The sequence below is a fragment of the Rhinoderma darwinii genome (genome assembly GCF_050947455.1).
Source record: "Rhinoderma darwinii isolate aRhiDar2 chromosome 5 unlocalized genomic scaffold, aRhiDar2.hap1 SUPER_5_unloc_8, whole genome shotgun sequence".
In the NCBI taxonomy this organism is placed as follows: Eukaryota; Metazoa; Chordata; class Amphibia; order Anura; family Rhinodermatidae; genus Rhinoderma; species Rhinoderma darwinii.
This window is the reverse complement of record NW_027461821.1, coordinates 453,753-471,237: the sequence shown is the minus strand read 5'-3', so window position 1 is coordinate 471,237 and position 17,485 is coordinate 453,753. Positions and strand designations below refer to the sequence as shown.

The window sequence follows — 17,485 nt, the reverse complement described above, 5'->3', positions numbered from 1 at the left end:
ATACTGCTGTTCAGCCCTTGCAGCGATTCAGCCTACTTCTAGGCAATTCCATGGGGCCCTGCAGGCTCACACACTCACAGCTACACGGGAGGTGAATAAAGGCCGGAGAGGAAGCCAGACAGGATTTGCTTCTTTTGCTTGCACCACAATGCAGTGCTGAAAGAGGAGGAATCTACATAAAAACGCCTTCCTGGCAACGCCCAAATGCCCTGCTGCCATGCAGATAAACACTGGCAGCGGCAGCAAGTGCATGCCCACAGCCACCCCTTGTTCCTTCACACCTTGTATCAGCTGTAATCCAGTCCAGTCCAGTGCTGCCTGCTGAGCAGCACTGACCAACACTGCCTGGGCCCAGGCTTTTATCTCTGAGGCCCCATTATGATGTCAGAAAGCTGGCTCTGGAATCCTGAGGGCTCCACTATGACACGTGCAAAGTTCCGTCTGAACTTTATATAAGACGGTGAGGCTCAGTCAGTCACTCAGTGTTGCCTGAGAGGGCAACACTGCAACAGCCGGCCGCCAGGCTGTCTTTTTTTTGCACAGCTAGTTGCCTCCAGGAGGCCACAAGAGGGAGACAAGGGACTGCAAAATGGAAAATAGGCATCCACCAACTTTACAGACAACTTCTCCTTGCTCCTACAACCTCCATCCTTGCACAGTTTGTTATTCTTCTAGGTAACATAGTAACAAATCCAAATTGCTGCTCTCTTTGTAGGCAAGCAAGGCTTTGTTGCAACTGCAATTCTTACTTCTTCTTGAAATGTAGGGACGACAGTACATTCCATCACATCCATCTAGTGTACACAGGTAGGTCCATTGTGGCGGGCAGGCGAGCGGGCGGGCTGCTTTATTGGCTGTTTGCTGTTCCCCTACTCCACTCCACTATTTGACTGTTGTGCTGCATCAATCAATCAATCAATCAATCAATCAATCAATCAATCAATCAATCAATCAATCAATCAATCAGTGGCTGGCTCAGGTGCAGCTCTTTAACTTACCTAAAAGGGAGGGCGGAGAGAAGACAAGGAAGGTGAATGAGGTGTTCCAATGTGAAATGCCGGAAACACAGAAACACAGACGACACACAACAAGAGGTGGCAATCTATTCATTAATTGCATTTAATCAATGAGCTCATTATCACTCATGCATTGTCCAACAGGTGTTGAAATAATGGGATTAAAAGGGGAGATCCCTTCAGAAAGACAGAAACAATAGCAAAGACAAAAAACACTTTTGGAATCTGCTTTTAGTCAACACATAAGGAAAGGGTGCACCGGTCCTGGAAATACTGCAATACCAGGTCAATGCGTGGAGTGGACAGAGCAAGCTCTATTTCCATCTCCCTGTTCTAAAAATCCATTTAATATATGGTCCCCAGATAGGGGACGTATCAGATATTAAACTGATAAGAACAGATACTACACTTGATCTTAGCCAAAAGGCCGAGAAGCGATAACCCGAACGGGCCGCGCGTTGCCCGAGCCTGCCCGATACTGCTGTTCAGCCCTTGCAGCGATTCAGCCTACTTCTAGGCAATTCCATGGGGCCCTGCAGGCTCACACACTCACAGCTACACGGGAGGTGAATAAAGGCCGGAGAGGAAGCCAGACAGGATTTGCTTCTTTTGCTTGCACCACAATGCAGTGCTGAAAGAGGAGGAATCTACATAAAAACGCCTTCCTGGCAACGCCCAAATGCCCTGCTGCCATGCAGATAAACACTGGCAGCAGCAGCAAGTGCATGCCCACAGCCACCCCTTGTTCCTTCACACCTTGTATCAGCTGTAATCCAGTCCAGTCCAGTGCTGCCTGCTGAGCAGCACTGACCAACACTGCCTGGGCCCAGGCTTTTATCTCTGAGGCCCCATTATGATGTCAGAAAGCTGGCTCTGGAATCCTGAGGGCTCCACTATGACACGTGCAAAGTTCCGTCTGAACTTTATATAAGACGGTGAGGCTCAGTCAGTCACTCAGTGTTGCCTGAGAGGGCAACACTGCAACAGCCGGCCGCCAGGCTGTCTTTTTTTTGCACAGCTAGTTGCCTCCAGGAGGCCACAAGAGGGAGACAAGGGACTGCAAAATGGAAAATAGGCATCCACCAACTTTACAGACAACTTCTCCTTGCTCCTACAACCTCCATCCTTGCACAGTTTGTTATTCTTCTAGGTAACATAGTAACAAATCCAAATTGCTGCTCTCTTTGTAGGCAAGCAAGGCTTTGTTGCAACTGCAATTCTTACTTCTTCTTGAAATGTAGGGACGACAGTACATTCCATCACATCCATCTAGTGTACACAGGTAGGTCCATTGTGGCGGGCAGGCGAGCGGGCGGGCTGCTTTATTGGCTGTTTGCTGTTCCCCTACTCCACTCCACTATTTGACTGTTGTGCTGCATCAATCAATCAATCAATCAATCAATCAATCAATCAAGTGGCTGGCTCAGGTGCAGCTCTTTAACTTACCTAAAAGGGAGGGCGGAGAGAAGACAAGGAAGGTGAATGAGGTGTTCCAATGTGAAATGCCGGAAACACAGAAACACAGACGACACACAACAAGAGGTGGCAATCTATTCATTAATTGCATTTAATCAATGAGCTCATTATCACTCATGCATTGTCCAACAGGTGTTGAAATAATGGGATTAAAAGGGGAGATCCCTTCAGAAAGACAGAAACAATAGCAAAGACAAAAAACACTTTTGGAATCTGCTTTTAGTCAACACATAAGGAAAGGGTGCACCGGTCCTGGAAATACTGCAATACCAGGTCAATGCGTGGAGTGGACAGAGCAAGCTCTATTTCCATCTCCCTGTTCTAAAAATCCATTTAATATATGGTCCCCAGATAGGGGACGTATCAGATATTAAACTGATAAGAACAGATACTACACTTGATCTTAGCCAAAAGGCCGAGAAGCGATAACCCGAACGGGCCGCGCGTTGCCCGAGCCTGCCCGATACTGCTGTTCAGCCCTTGCAGCGATTCAGCCTACTTCTAGGCAATTCCATGGGGCCCTGCAGGCTCACACACTCACAGCTACACGGGAGGTGAATAAAGGCCGGAGAGGAAGCCAGACAGGATTTGCTTCTTTTGCTTGCACCACAATGCAGTGCTGAAAGAGGAGGAATCTACATAAAAACGCCTTCCTGGCAACGCCCAAATGCCCTGCTGCCATGCAGATAAACACTGGCAGCGGCAGCAAGTGCATGCCCACAGCCACCCCTTGTTCCTTCACACCTTGTATCAGCTGTAATCCAGTCCAGTCCAGTGCTGCCTGCTGAGCAGCACTGACCAACACTGCCTGGGCCCAGGCTTTTATCTCTGAGGCCCCATTATGATGTCAGAAAGCTGGCTCTGGAATCCTGAGGGCTCCACTATGACACGTGCAAAGTTCCGTCTGAACTTTATATAAGACGGTGAGGCTCAGTCAGTCACTCAGTGTTGCCTGAGAGGGCAACACTGCAACAGCCGGCCGCCAGGCTGTCTTTTTTTTGCACAGCTAGTTGCCTCCAGGAGGCCACAAGAGGGAGACAAGGGACTGCAAAATGGAAAATAGGCATCCACCAACTTTACAGACAACTTCTCCTTGCTCCTACAACCTCCATCCTTGCACAGTTTGTTATTCTTCTAGGTAACATAGTAACAAATCCAAATTGCTGCTCTCTTTGTAGGCAAGCAAGGCTTTGTTGCAACTGCAATTCTTACTTCTTCTTGAAATGTAGGGACGACAGTACATTCCATCACATCCATCTAGTGTACACAGGTAGGTCCATTGTGGCGGGCAGGCGAGCGGGCGGGCTGCTTTATTGGCTGTTTGCTGTTCCCCTACTCCACTCCACTATTTGACTGTTGTGCTGCATCAATCAATCAATCAATCAATCAATCAATCAATCAATCAGTGGCTGGCTCAGGTGCAGCTCTTTAACTTACCTAAAAGGGAGGGCGGAGAGAAGACAAGGAAGGTGAATGAGGTGTTCCAATGTGAAATGCCGGAAACACAGAAACACAGACGACACACAACAAGAGGTGGCAATCTATTCATTAATTGCATTTAATCAATGAGCTCATTATCACTCATGCATTGTCCAACAGGTGTTGAAATAATGGGATTAAAAGGGGAGATCCCTTCAGAAAGACAGAAACAATAGCAAAGACAAAAAACACTTTTGGAATCTGCTTTTAGTCAACACATAAGGAAAGGGTGCACCGGTCCTGGAAATACTGCAATACCAGGTCAATGCGTGGAGTGGACAGAGCAAGCTCTATTTCCATCTCCCTGTTCTAAAAATCCATTTAATATATGGTCCCCAGATAGGGGACGTATCAGATATTAAACTGATAAGAACAGATACTACACTTGATCTTAGCCAAAAGGCCGAGAAGCGATAACCCGAACGGGCCGCGCGTTGCCCGAGCCTGCCCGATACTGCTGTTCAGCCCTTGCAGCGATTCAGCCTACTTCTAGGCAATTCCATGGGGCCCTGCAGGCTCACACACTCACAGCTACACGGGAGGTGAATAAAGGCCGGAGAGGAAGCCAGACAGGATTTGCTTCTTTTGCTTGCACCACAATGCAGTGCTGAAAGAGGAGGAATCTACATAAAAACGCCTTCCTGGCAACGCCCAAATGCCCTGCTGCCATGCAGATAAACACTGGCAGCGGCAGCAAGTGCATGCCCACAGCCACCCCTTGTTCCTTCACACCTTGTATCAGCTGTAATCCAGTCCAGTCCAGTGCTGCCTGCTGAGCAGCACTGACCAACACTGCCTGGGCCCAGGCTTTTATCTCTGAGGCCCCATTATGATGTCAGAAAGCTGGCTCTGGAATCCTGAGGGCTCCACTATGACACGTGCAAAGTTCCGTCTGAACTTTATATAAGACGGTGAGGCTCAGTCAGTCACTCAGTGTTGCCTGAGAGGGCAACACTGCAACAGCCGGCCGCCAGGCTGTCTTTTTTTTGCACAGCTAGTTGCCTCCAGGAGGCCACAAGAGGGAGACAAGGGACTGCAAAATGGAAAATAGGCATCCACCAACTTTACAGACAACTTCTCCTTGCTCCTACAACCTCCATCCTTGCACAGTTTGTTATTCTTCTAGGTAACATAGTAACAAATCCAAATTGCTGCTCTCTTTGTAGGCAAGCAAGGCTTTGTTGCAACTGCAATTCTTACTTCTTCTTGAAATGTAGGGACGACAGTACATTCCATCACATCCATCTAGTGTACACAGGTAGGTCCATTGTGGCGGGCAGGCGAGCGGGCGGGCTGCTTTATTGGCTGTTTGCTGTTCCCCTACTCCACTCCACTATTTGACTGTTGTGCTGCATCAATCAATCAATCAATCAATCAATCAATCAAGCAATCAATCAATCAGTGGCTGGCTCAGGTGCAGCTCTTTAACTTACCTAAAAGGGAGGGCGGAGAGAAGACAAGGAAGGTGAATGAGGTGTTCCAATGTGAAATGCCGGAAACACAGAAACACAGACGACACACAACAAGAGGTGGCAATCTATTCATTAATTGCATTTAATCAATGAGCTCATTATCACTCATGCATTGTCCAACAGGTGTTGAAATAATGGGATTAAAAGGGGAGATCCCTTCAGAAAGACAGAAACAATAGCAAAGACAAAAAACACTTTTGGAATCTGCTTTTAGTCAACACATAAGGAAAGGGTGCACCGGTCCTGGAAATACTGCAATACCAGGTCAATGCGTGGAGTGGACAGAGCAAGCTCTATTTCCATCTCCCTGTTCTAAAAATCCATTTAATATATGGTCCCCAGATAGGGGACGTATCAGATATTAAACTGATAAGAACAGATACTACACTTGATCTTAGCCAAAAGGCCGAGAAGCGATAACCCGAACGGGCCGCGCGTTGCCCGAGCCTGCCCGATACTGCTGTTCAGCCCTTGCAGCGATTCAGCCTACTTCTAGGCAATTCCATGGGGCCCTGCAGGCTCACACACTCACAGCTACACGGGAGGTGAATAAAGGCCGGAGAGGAAGCCAGACAGGATTTGCTTCTTTTGCTTGCACCACAATGCAGTGCTGAAAGAGGAGGAATCTACATAAAAACGCCTTCCTGGCAACGCCCAAATGCCCTGCTGCCATGCAGATAAACACTGGCAGCGGCAGCAAGTGCATGCCCACAGCCACCCCTTGTTCCTTCACACCTTGTATCAGCTGTAATCCAGTCCAGTCCAGTGCTGCCTGCTGAGCAGCACTGACCAACACTGCCTGGGCCCAGGCTTTTATCTCTGAGGCCCCATTATGATGTCAGAAAGCTGGCTCTGGAATCCTGAGGGCTCCACTATGACACGTGCAAAGTTCCGTCTGAACTTTATATAAGACGGTGAGGCTCAGTCAGTCACTCAGTGTTGCCTGAGAGGGCAACACTGCAACAGCCGGCCGCCAGGCTGTCTTTTTTTTGCACAGCTAGTTGCCTCCAGGAGGCCACAAGAGGGAGACAAGGGACTGCAAAATGGAAAATAGGCATCCACCAACTTTACAGACAACTTCTCCTTGCTCCTACAACCTCCATCCTTGCACAGTTTGTTATTCTTCTAGGTAACATAGTAACAAATCCAAATTGCTGCTCTCTTTGTAGGCAAGCAAGGCTTTGTTGCAACTGCAATTCTTACTTCTTCTTGAAATGTAGGGACGACAGTACATTCCATCACATCCATCTAGTGTACACAGGTAGGTCCATTGTGGCGGGCAGGCGAGCGGGCGGGCTGCTTTATTGGCTGTTTGCTGTTCCCCTACTCCACTCCACTATTTGACTGTTGTGCTGCATCAATCAATCAATCAATCAATCAATCAATCAAGCAATCAATCAATCAGTGGCTGGCTCAGGTGCAGCTCTTTAACTTACCTAAAAGGGAGGGCGGAGAGAAGACAAGGAAGGTGAATGAGGTGTTCCAATGTGAAATGCCGGAAACACAGAAACACAGACGACACACAACAAGAGGTGGCAATCTATTCATTAATTGCATTTAATCAATGAGCTCATTATCACTCATGCATTGTCCAACAGGTGTTGAAATAATGGGATTAAAAGGGGAGATCCCTTCAGAAAGACAGAAACAATAGCAAAGACAAAAAACACTTTTGGAATCTGCTTTTAGTCAACACATAAGGAAAGGGTGCACCGGTCCTGGAAATACTGCAATACCAGGTCAATGCGTGGAGTGGACAGAGCAAGCTCTATTTCCATCTCCCTGTTCTAAAAATCCATTTAATATATGGTCCCCAGATAGGGGACGTATCAGATATTAAACTGATAAGAACAGATACTACACTTGATCTTAGCCAAAAGGCCGAGAAGCGATAACCCGAACGGGCCGCGCGTTGCCCGAGCCTGCCCGATACTGCTGTTCAGCCCTTGCAGCGATTCAGCCTACTTCTAGGCAATTCCATGGGGCCCTGCAGGCTCACACACTCACAGCTACACGGGAGGTGAATAAAGGCCGGAGAGGAAGCCAGACAGGATTTGCTTCTTTTGCTTGCACCACAATGCAGTGCTGAAAGAGGAGGAATCTACATAAAAACGCCTTCCTGGCAACGCCCAAATGCCCTGCTGCCATGCAGATAAACACTGGCAGCGGCAGCAAGTGCATGCCCACAGCCACCCCTTGTTCCTTCACACCTTGTATCAGCTGTAATCCAGTCCAGTCCAGTGCTGCCTGCTGAGCAGCACTGACCAACACTGCCTGGGCCCAGGCTTTTGTCTCTGAGGCCCCATTATGATGTCAGAAAGCTGGCTCTGGGATCCTGAGGGCTCCACTATGACACGTGCAAAGTTCCGTCTGAACTTTATATAAGACGGTGAGGCTCAGTCAGTCACTCAGTGTTGCCTGAGAGGGCAACACTGCAACAGCCGGCCGCCAGGCTGTCTTTTTTTTGCACAGCTAGTTGCCTCCAGGAGGCCACAAGAGGGAGACAAGGGACTGCAAAATGGAAAATAGGCATCCACCAACTTTACAGACAACTTCTCCTTGCTCCTACAACCTCCATCCTTGCACAGTTTGTTATTCTTCTAGGTAACATAGTAACAAATCCAAATTGCTGCTCTCTTTGTAGGCAAGCAAGGCTTTGTTGCAACTGCAATTCTTACTTCTTCTTGAAATGTAGGGACGACAGTACATTCCATCACATCCATCTAGTGTACACAGGTAGGTCCATTGTGGCGGGCAGGCGAGCGGGCGGGCTGCTTTATTGGCTGTTTGCTGTTCCCCTACTCCACTCCACTATTTGACTGTTGTGCTGCATCAATCAATCAATCAATCAATCAATCAATCAATCAATCAATCAATCAATCAATCAATCAAGCAATCAATCAATCAGTGGCTGGCTCAGGTGCAGCTCTTTAACTTACCTAAAAGGGAGGGCGGAGAGAAGACAAGGAAGGTGAATGAGGTGTTCCAATGTGAAATGCCGGAAACACAGAAACACAGACGACACACAACAAGAGGTGGCAATCTATTCATTAATTGCATTTAATCAATGAGCTCATTATCACTCATGCATTGTCCAACAGGTGTTGAAATAATGGGATTAAAAGGGGAGATCCCTTCAGAAAGACAGAAACAATAGCAAAGACAAAAAACACTTTTGGAATCTGCTTTTAGTCAACACATAAGGAAAGGGTGCACCGGTCCTGGAAATACTGCAATACCAGGTCAATGCGTGGAGTGGACAGAGCAAGCTCTATTTCCATCTCCCTGTTCTAAAAATCCATTTAATATATGGTCCCCAGATAGGGGACGTATCAGATATTAAACTGATAAGAACAGATACTACACTTGATCTTAGCCAAAAGGCCGAGAAGCGATAACCCGAACGGGCCGCGCGTTGCCCGAGCCTGCCCGATACTGCTGTTCAGCCCTTGCAGCGATTCAGCCTACTTCTAGGCAATTCCATGGGGCCCTGCAGGCTCACACACTCACAGCTACACGGGAGGTGAATAAAGGCCGGAGAGGAAGCCAGACAGGATTTGCTTCTTTTGCTTGCACCACAATGCAGTGCTGAAAGAGGAGGAATCTACATAAAAACGCCTTCCTGGCAACGCCCAAATGCCCTGCTGCCATGCAGATAAACACTGGCAGCGGCAGCAAGTGCATGCCCACAGCCACCCCTTGTTCCTTCACACCTTGTATCAGCTGTAATCCAGTCCAGTCCAGTGCTGCCTGCTGAGCAGCACTGACCAACACTGCCTGGGCCCAGGCTTTTATCTCTGAGGCCCCATTATGATGTCAGAAAGCTGGCTCTGGAATCCTGAGGGCTCCACTATGACACGTGCAAAGTTCCGTCTGAACTTTATATAAGACGGTGAGGCTCAGTCAGTCACTCAGTGTTGCCTGAGAGGGCAACACTGCAACAGCCGGCCGCCAGGCTGTCTTTATTTGCACAGCTAGTTGCCTCCAGGAGGCCACAAGAGGGAGACAAGGGACTGCAAAATGGAAAATAGGCATCCACCAACTTTACAGACAACTTCTCCTTGCTCCTACAACCTCCATCCTTGCACAGTTTGTTATTCTTCTAGGTAACATAGTAGCAAATCCAAATTGCTGCTCTCTTTGTAGGCAAGCAAGGCTTTGTTGCAACTGCAATTCTTACTTCTTCTTGAAATGTAGGGACGACAGTACATTCCATCACATCCATCTAGTGTACACAGGTAGGTCCATTGTGGCGGGCAGGCGAGCGGGCGGGCTGCTTTATTGGCTGTTTGCTGTTCCCCTACTCCACTCCACTATTTGACTGTTGTGCTGCATCAATCAATCAATCAATCAATCAATCAATCAATCAATCAGTGGCTGGCTCAGGTGCAGCTCTTTAACTTACCTAAAAGGGAGGGCGGAGAGAAGACAAGGAAGGTGAATGAGGTGTTCCAATGTGAAATGCCGGAAACACAGAAACACAGACGACACACAACAAGAGGTGGCAATCTATTCATTAATTGCATTTAATCAATGAGCTCATTATCACTCATGCATTGTCCAACAGGTGTTGAAATAATGGGATTAAAAGGGGAGATCCCTTCAGAAAGACAGAAACAATAGCAAAGACAAAAAACACTTTTGGAATCTGCTTTTAGTCAACACATAAGGAAAGGGTGCACCGGTCCTGGAAATACTGCAATACCAGGTCAATGCGTGGAGTGGACAGAGCAAGCTCTATTTCCATCTCCCTGTTCTAAAAATCCATTTAATATATGGTCCCCAGATAGGGGACGTATCAGATATTAAACTGATAAGAACAGATACTACACTTGATCTTAGCCAAAAGGCCGAGAAGCGATAACCCGAACGGGCCGCGCGTTGCCCGAGCCTGCCCGATACTGCTGTTCAGCCCTTGCAGCGATTCAGCCTACTTCTAGGCAATTCCATGGGGCCCTGCAGGCTCACACACTCACAGCTACACGGGAGGTGAATAAAGGCCGGAGAGGAAGCCAGACAGGATTTGCTTCTTTTGCTTGCACCACAATGCAGTGCTGAAAGAGGAGGAATCTACATAAAAACGCCTTCCTGGCAACGCCCAAATGCCCTGCTGCCATGCAGATAAACACTGGCAGCGGCAGCAAGTGCATGCCCACAGCCACCCCTTGTTCCTTCACACCTTGTATCAGCTGTAATCCAGTCCAGTCCAGTGCTGCCTGCTGAGCAGCACTGACCAACACTGCCTGGGCCCAGGCTTTTATCTCTGAGGCCCCATTATGATGTCAGAAAGCTGGCTCTGGAATCCTGAGGGCTCCACTATGACACGTGCAAAGTTCCGTCTGAACTTTATATAAGACGGTGAGGCTCAGTCAGTCACTCAGTGTTGCCTGAGAGGGCAACACTGCAACAGCCGGCCGCCAGGCTGTCTTTATTTGCACAGCTAGTTGCCTCCAGGAGGCCACAAGAGGGAGACAAGGGACTGCAAAATGGAAAATAGGCATCCACCAACTTTACAGACAACTTCTCCTTGCTCCTACAACCTCCATCCTTGCACAGTTTGTTATTCTTCTAGGTAACATAGTAACAAATCCAAATTGCTGCTCTCTTTGTAGGCAAGCAAGGCTTTGTTGCAACTGCAATTCTTACTTCTTCTTGAAATGTAGGGACGACAGTACATTCCATCACATCCATCTAGTGTACACAGGTAGGTCCATTGTGGCGGGCAGGCGAGCGGGCGGGCTGCTTTATTGGCTGTTTGCTGTTCCCCTACTCCACTCCACTATTTGACTGTTGTGCTGCATCAATCAATCAATCAATCAATCAATCAATCAATCAATCAATCAATCAATCAATCAGTGGCTGGCTCAGGTGCAGCTCTTTAACTTACCTAAAAGGGAGGGCGGAGAGAAGACAAGGAAGGTGAATGAGGTGTTCCAATGTGAAATGCCGGAAACACAGAAACACAGACGACACACAACAAGAGGTGGCAATCTATTCATTAATTGCATTTAATCAATGAGCTCATTATCACTCATGCATTGTCCAACAGGTGTTGAAATAATGGGATTAAAAGGGGAGATCCCTTCAGAAAGACAGAAACAATAGCAAAGACAAAAAACACTTTTGGAATCTGCTTTTAGTCAACACATAAGGAAAGGGTGCACCGGTCCTGGAAATACTGCAATACCAGGTCAATGCGTGGAGTGGACAGAGCAAGCTCTATTTCCATCTCCCTGTTCTAAAAATCCATTTAATATATGGTCCCCAGATAGGGGACGTATCAGATATTAAACTGATAAGAACAGATACTACACTTGATCTTAGCCAAAAGGCCGAGAAGCGATAACCCGAACGGGCCGCGCGTTGCCCGAGCCTGCCCGATACTGCTGTTCAGCCCTTGCAGCGATTCAGCCTACTTCTAGGCAATTCCATGGGGCCCTGCAGGCTCACACACTCACAGCTACACGGGAGGTGAATAAAGGCCGGAGAGGAAGCCAGACAGGATTTGCTTCTTTTGCTTGCACCACAATGCAGTGCTGAAAGAGGAGGAATCTACATAAAAACGCCTTCCTGGCAACGCCCAAATGCCCTGCTGCCATGCAGATAAACACTGGCAGCGGCAGCAAGTGCATGCCCACAGCCACCCCTTGGTTCCTTCACACCTTGTATCAGCTGTAATCCAGTCCAGTCCAGTGCTGCCTGCTGAGCAGCACTGACCAACACTGCCTGGGCCCAGGCTTTTATCTCTGAGGCCCCATTATGATGTCAGAAAGCTGGCTCTGGAATCCTGAGGGCTCCACTATGACACGTGCAAAGTTCAGTCTGAACTTTATATAAGACGGTGAGGCTCAGTCAGTCACTCAGTGTTGCCTGAGAGGGCAACACTGCAACAGCCGGCCGCCAGGCTGTCTTTTTTTTGCACAGCTAGTTGCCTCCAGGAGGCCACAAGAGGGAGACAAGGGACTGCAAAATGGAAAATAGGCATCCACCAACTTTACAGACAACTTCTCCTTGCTCCTACAACCTCCATCCTTGCACAGTTTGTTATTCTTCTAGGTAACATAGTAACAAATCCAAATTGCTGCTCTCTTTGTAGGCAAGCAAGGCTTTGTTGCAACTGCAATTCTTACTTCTTCTTGAAATGTAGGGACGACAGTACATTCCATCACATCCATCTAGTGTACACAGGTAGGTCCATTGTGGCGGGCAGGCGAGCGGGCGGGCTGCTTTATTGGCTGTTTGCTGTTCCCCTACTCCACTCCACTATTTGACTGTTGTGCTGCATCAATCAATCAATCAATCAATCAATCAATCAATCAATCAGTGGCTGGCTCAGGTGCAGCTCTTTAACTTACCTAAAAGGGAGGGCGGAGAGAAGACAAGGAAGGTGAATGAGGTGTTCCAATGTGAAATGCCGGAAACACAGAAACACAGACGACACACAACAAGAGGTGGCAATCTATTCATTAATTGCATTTAATCAATGAGCTCATTATCACTCATGCATTGTCCAACAGGTGTTGAAATAATGGGATTAAAAGGGGAGATCCCTTCAGAAAGACAGAAACAATAGCAAAGACAAAAAACACTTTTGGAATCTGCTTTTAGTCAACACATAAGGAAAGGGTGCACCGGTCCTGGAAATACTGCAATACCAGGTCAATGCGTGGAGTGGACAGAGCAAGCTCTATTTCCATCTCCCTGTTCTAAAAATCCATTTAATATATGGTCCCCAGATAGGGGACGTATCAGATATTAAACTGATAAGAACAGATACTACACTTGATCTTAGCCAAAAGGCCGAGAAGCGATAACCCGAACGGGCCGCGCGTTGCCCGAGCCTGCCCGATACTGCTGTTCAGCCCTTGCAGCGATTCAGCCTACTTCTAGGCAATTCCATGGGGCCCTGCAGGCTCACACACTCACAGCTACACGGGAGGTGAATAAAGGCCGGAGAGGAAGCCAGACAGGATTTGCTTCTTTTGCTTGCACCACAATGCAGTGCTGAAAGAGGAGGAATCTACATAAAAACGCCTTCCTGGCAACGCCCAAATGCCCTGCTGCCATGCAGATAAACACTGGCAGCGGCAGCAAGTGCATGCCCACAGCCACCCCTTGTTCCTTCACACCTTGTATCAGCTGTAATCCAGTCCAGTCCAGTGCTGCCTGCTGAGCAGCACTGACCAACACTGCCTGGGCCCAGGCTTTTATCTCTGAGGCCCCATTATGATGTCAGAAAGCTGGCTCTGGAATCCTGAGGGCTCCACTATGACACGTGCAAAGTTCCGTCTGAACTTTATATAAGACGGTGAGGCTCAGTCAGTCACTCAGTGTTGCCTGAGAGGGCAACACTGCAACAGCCGGCCGCCAGGCTGTCTTTTTTTTGCACAGCTAGTTGCCTCCAGGAGGCCACAAGAGGGAGACAAGGGACTGCAAAATGGAAAATAGGCATCCACCAACTTTACAGACAACTTCTCCTTGCTCCTACAACCTCCATCCTTGCACAGTTTGTTATTCTTCTAGGTAACATAGTAACAAATCCAAATTGCTGCTCTCTTTGTAGGCAAGCAAGGCTTTGTTGCAACTGCAATTCTTACTTCTTCTTGAAATGTAGGGACGACAGTACATTCCATCACATCCATCTAGTGTACACAGGTAGGTCCATTGTGGCGGGCAGGCGAGCGGGCGGGCTGCTTTATTGGCTGTTTGCTGTTCCCCTACTCCACTCCACTATTTGACTGTTGTGCTGCATCAATCAATCAATCAATCAATCAATCAATCAATCAATCAATCAATCAATCAATCAATCAATCAGTGGCTGGCTCAGGTGCAGCTCTTTAACTTACCTAAAAGGGAGGGCGGAGAGAAGACAAGGAAGGTGAATGAGGTGTTCCAATGTGAAATGCCGGAAACACAGAAACACAGACGACACACAACAAGAGGTGGCAATCTATTCATTAATTGCATTTAATCAATGAGCTCATTATCACTCATGCATTGTCCAACAGGTGTTGAAATAATGGGATTAAAAGGGGAGATCCCTTCAGAAAGACAGAAACAATAGCAAAGACAAAAAACACTTTTGGAATCTGCTTTTAGTCAACACATAAGGAAAGGGTGCACCGGTCCTGGAAATACTGCAATACCAGGTCAATGCGTGGAGTGGACAGAGCAAGCTCTATTTCCATCTCCCTGTTCTAAAAATCCATTTAATATATGGTCCCCAGATAGGGGACGTATCAGATATTAAACTGATAAGAACAGATACTACACTTGATCTTAGCCAAAAGGCCGAGAAGCGATAACCCGAACGGGCCGCGCGTTGCCCGAGCCTGCCCGATACTGCTGTTCAGCCCTTGCAGCGATTCAGCCTACTTCTAGGCAATTCCATGGGGCCCTGCAGGCTCACACACTCACAGCTACACGGGAGGTGAATAAAGGCCGGAGAGGAAGCCAGACAGGATTTGCTTCTTTTGCTTGCACCACAATGCAGTGCTGAAAGAGGAGGAATCTACATAAAAACGCCTTCCTGGCAACGCCCAAATGCCCTGCTGCCATGCAGATAAACACTGGCAGCGGCAGCAAGTGCATGCCCACAGCCACCCCTTGTTCCTTCACACCTTGTATCAGCTGTAATCCAGTCCAGTCCAGTGCTGCCTGCTGAGCAGCACTGACCAACACTGCCTGGGCCCAGGCTTTTATCTCTGAGGCCCCATTATGATGTCAGAAAGCTGGCTCTGGAATCCTGAGGGCTCCACTATGACACGTGCAAAGTTCCGTCTGAACTTTATATAAGACGGTGAGGCTCAGTCAGTCACTCAGTGTTGCCTGAGAGGGCAACACTGCAACAGCCGGCCGCCAGGCTGTCTTTTTTTTGCACAGCTAGTTGCCTCCAGGAGGCCACAAGAGGGAGACAAGGGACTGCAAAATGGAAAATAGGCATCCACCAACTTTACAGACAACTTCTCCTTGCTCCTACAACCTCCATCCTTGCACAGTTTGTTATTCTTCTAGGTAACATAGTAACAAATCCAAATTGCTGCTCTCTTTGTAGGCAAGCAAGGCTTTGTTGCAACTGCAATTCTTACTTCTTCTTGAAATGTAGGGACGACAGTACATTCCATCACATCCATCTAGTGTACACAGGTAGGTCCATTGTGGCGGGCAGGCGAGCGGGCGGGCTGCTTTATTGGCTGTTTGCTGTTCCCCTACTCCACTCCACTATTTGACTGTTGTGCTGCATCAATCAATCAATCAATCAATCAATCAATCAATCAATCAATCAATCAATCAATCAATCAATCAGTGGCTGGCTCAGGTGCAGCTCTTTAACTTACCTAAAAGGGAGGGCGGAGAGAAGACAAGGAAGGTGAATGAGGTGTTCCAATGTGAAATGCCGGAAACACAGAAACACAGACGACACACAACAAGAGGTGGCAATCTATTCATTAATTGCATTTAATCAATGAGCTCATTATCACTCATGCATTGTCCAACAGGTGTTGAAATAATGGGATTAAAAGGGGGAGATCCCTTCAGAAAGACAGAAACAATAGCAAAGACAAAAAACACTTTTGGAATCTGCTTTTAGTCAACACATAAGGAAAGGGTGCACCGGTCCTGGAAATACTGCAATACCAGGTCAATGCGTGGAGTGGACAGAGCAAGCTCTATTTCCATCTCCCTGTTCTAAAAATCCATTTAATATATGGTCCCCAGATAGGGGACGTATCAGATATTAAACTGATAAGAACAGATACTACACTTGATCTTAGCCAAAAGGCCGAGAAGCGATAACCCGAACGGGCCGCGCGTTGCCCGAGCCTGCCCGATACTGCTGTTCAGCCCTTGCAGCGATTCAGCCTACTTCTAGGCAATTCCATGGGGCCCTGCAGGCTCACACACTCACAGCTACACGGGAGGTGAATAAAGGCCGGAGAGGAAGCCAGACAGGATTTGCTTCTTTTGCTTGCACCACAATGCAGTGCTGAAAGAGGAGGAATCTACATAAAAACGCCTTCCTGGCAACGCCCAAATGCCCTGCTGCCATGCAGATAAACACTGGCAGCGGCAGCAAGTGCATGCCCACAGCCACCCCTTGTTCCTTCACACCTTGTATCAGCTGTAATCCAGTCCAGTCCAGTGCTGCCTGCTGAGCAGCACTGACCAACACTGCCTGGGCCCAGGCTTTTATCTCTGAGGCCCCATTATGATGTCAGAAAGCTGGCTCTGGAATCCTGAGGGCTCCACTATGACACGTGCAAAGTTCCGTCTGAACTTTATATAAGACGGTGAGGCTCAGTCAGTCACTCAGTGTTGCCTGAGAGGGCAACACTGCAACAGCCGGCCGCCAGGCTGTCTTTTTTTTGCACAGCTAGTTGCCTCCAGGAGGCCACAAGAGGGAGACAAGGGACTGCAAAATGGAAAATAGGCATCCACCAACTTTACAGACAACTTCTCCTTGCTCCTACAACCTCCATCCTTGCACAGTTTGTTATTCTTCTAGGTAACATAGTAACAAATCCAAATTGCTGCTCTCTTTGTAGGCAAGCAAGGCTTTGTTGCAACTGCAATTCTTACTTCTTCTTGAAATGTAGGGACGACAGTACATTCCATCACATCCATCTAGTGTACACAGGTAGGTCCATTGTGGCGGGCAGGCGAGCGGGCGGGCTGCTTTATTGGCTGTTTGCTGTTCCCCTACTCCACTCCACTATTTGACTGTTGTGCTGATCAATCAATCAATCAATCAATCAATCAATCAATCAATCAATCAATCAATCAATCAGTGGCTGGCTCAGGTGCAGCTCTTTAACTTACCTAAAAGGGAGGGCGGAGAGAAGACAAGGAAGGTGAATGAGGTGTTCCAATGTGAAATGCCGGAAACACAGAAACACAGACGACACACAACAAGAGGTGGCAATCTATTCATTAATTGCATTTAATCAATGAGCTCATTATCACTCATGCATTGTCCAACAGGTGTTGAAATAATGGGATTAAAAGGGGAGATCCCTTCAGAAAGACAGAAACAATAGCAAA

General features: G+C 47.8%; 11 non-coding genes across 11 annotated transcripts; all 11 read right to left on the bottom strand.

Annotated features, from left to right (window-relative positions):
• Positions 1–1,264: 1,264 nt before the first annotated feature.
• LOC142697438 (U2 spliceosomal RNA) lies at positions 1,265–1,455 on the bottom strand. The gene has a single exon (XR_012865233.1). It is a non-coding gene; the product is annotated as a U2 spliceosomal RNA (small nuclear RNA).
• Positions 1,456–2,728: 1,273 nt separating this feature from the next.
• On the bottom strand, positions 2,729–2,919 carry LOC142697437 (U2 spliceosomal RNA). The gene has a single exon (XR_012865232.1). It is a non-coding gene; the product is annotated as a U2 spliceosomal RNA (small nuclear RNA).
• A 1,276-nt stretch (positions 2,920–4,195) lies between these two features.
• LOC142697436 (U2 spliceosomal RNA) lies at positions 4,196–4,386 on the bottom strand. The gene has a single exon (XR_012865231.1). It is a non-coding gene; the product is annotated as a U2 spliceosomal RNA (small nuclear RNA).
• Positions 4,387–5,670: 1,284 nt separating this feature from the next.
• On the bottom strand, positions 5,671–5,861 carry LOC142697435 (U2 spliceosomal RNA). The gene has a single exon (XR_012865230.1). It is a non-coding gene; the product is annotated as a U2 spliceosomal RNA (small nuclear RNA).
• Positions 5,862–7,145: 1,284 nt separating this feature from the next.
• Positions 7,146–7,336, bottom strand: LOC142697434 (U2 spliceosomal RNA). The gene has a single exon (XR_012865229.1). It is a non-coding gene; the product is annotated as a U2 spliceosomal RNA (small nuclear RNA).
• A 1,312-nt stretch (positions 7,337–8,648) lies between these two features.
• Positions 8,649–8,839, bottom strand: LOC142697433 (U2 spliceosomal RNA). Its single transcript, XR_012865228.1, has one exon. It is a non-coding gene; the product is annotated as a U2 spliceosomal RNA (small nuclear RNA).
• A 1,275-nt stretch (positions 8,840–10,114) lies between these two features.
• LOC142697432 (U2 spliceosomal RNA) lies at positions 10,115–10,305 on the bottom strand. Its single transcript, XR_012865227.1, has one exon. It is a non-coding gene; the product is annotated as a U2 spliceosomal RNA (small nuclear RNA).
• Positions 10,306–11,596: 1,291 nt separating this feature from the next.
• On the bottom strand, positions 11,597–11,787 carry LOC142697431 (U2 spliceosomal RNA). Its single transcript, XR_012865226.1, has one exon. It is a non-coding gene; the product is annotated as a U2 spliceosomal RNA (small nuclear RNA).
• Positions 11,788–13,064: 1,277 nt separating this feature from the next.
• LOC142697430 (U2 spliceosomal RNA) lies at positions 13,065–13,255 on the bottom strand. Its single transcript, XR_012865225.1, has one exon. It is a non-coding gene; the product is annotated as a U2 spliceosomal RNA (small nuclear RNA).
• Positions 13,256–14,555: 1,300 nt separating this feature from the next.
• On the bottom strand, positions 14,556–14,746 carry LOC142697427 (U2 spliceosomal RNA). Its single transcript, XR_012865223.1, has one exon. It is a non-coding gene; the product is annotated as a U2 spliceosomal RNA (small nuclear RNA).
• Positions 14,747–16,047: 1,301 nt separating this feature from the next.
• On the bottom strand, positions 16,048–16,238 carry LOC142697426 (U2 spliceosomal RNA). Its single transcript, XR_012865222.1, has one exon. It is a non-coding gene; the product is annotated as a U2 spliceosomal RNA (small nuclear RNA).
• Positions 16,239–17,485: the final 1,247 nt, after the last annotated feature.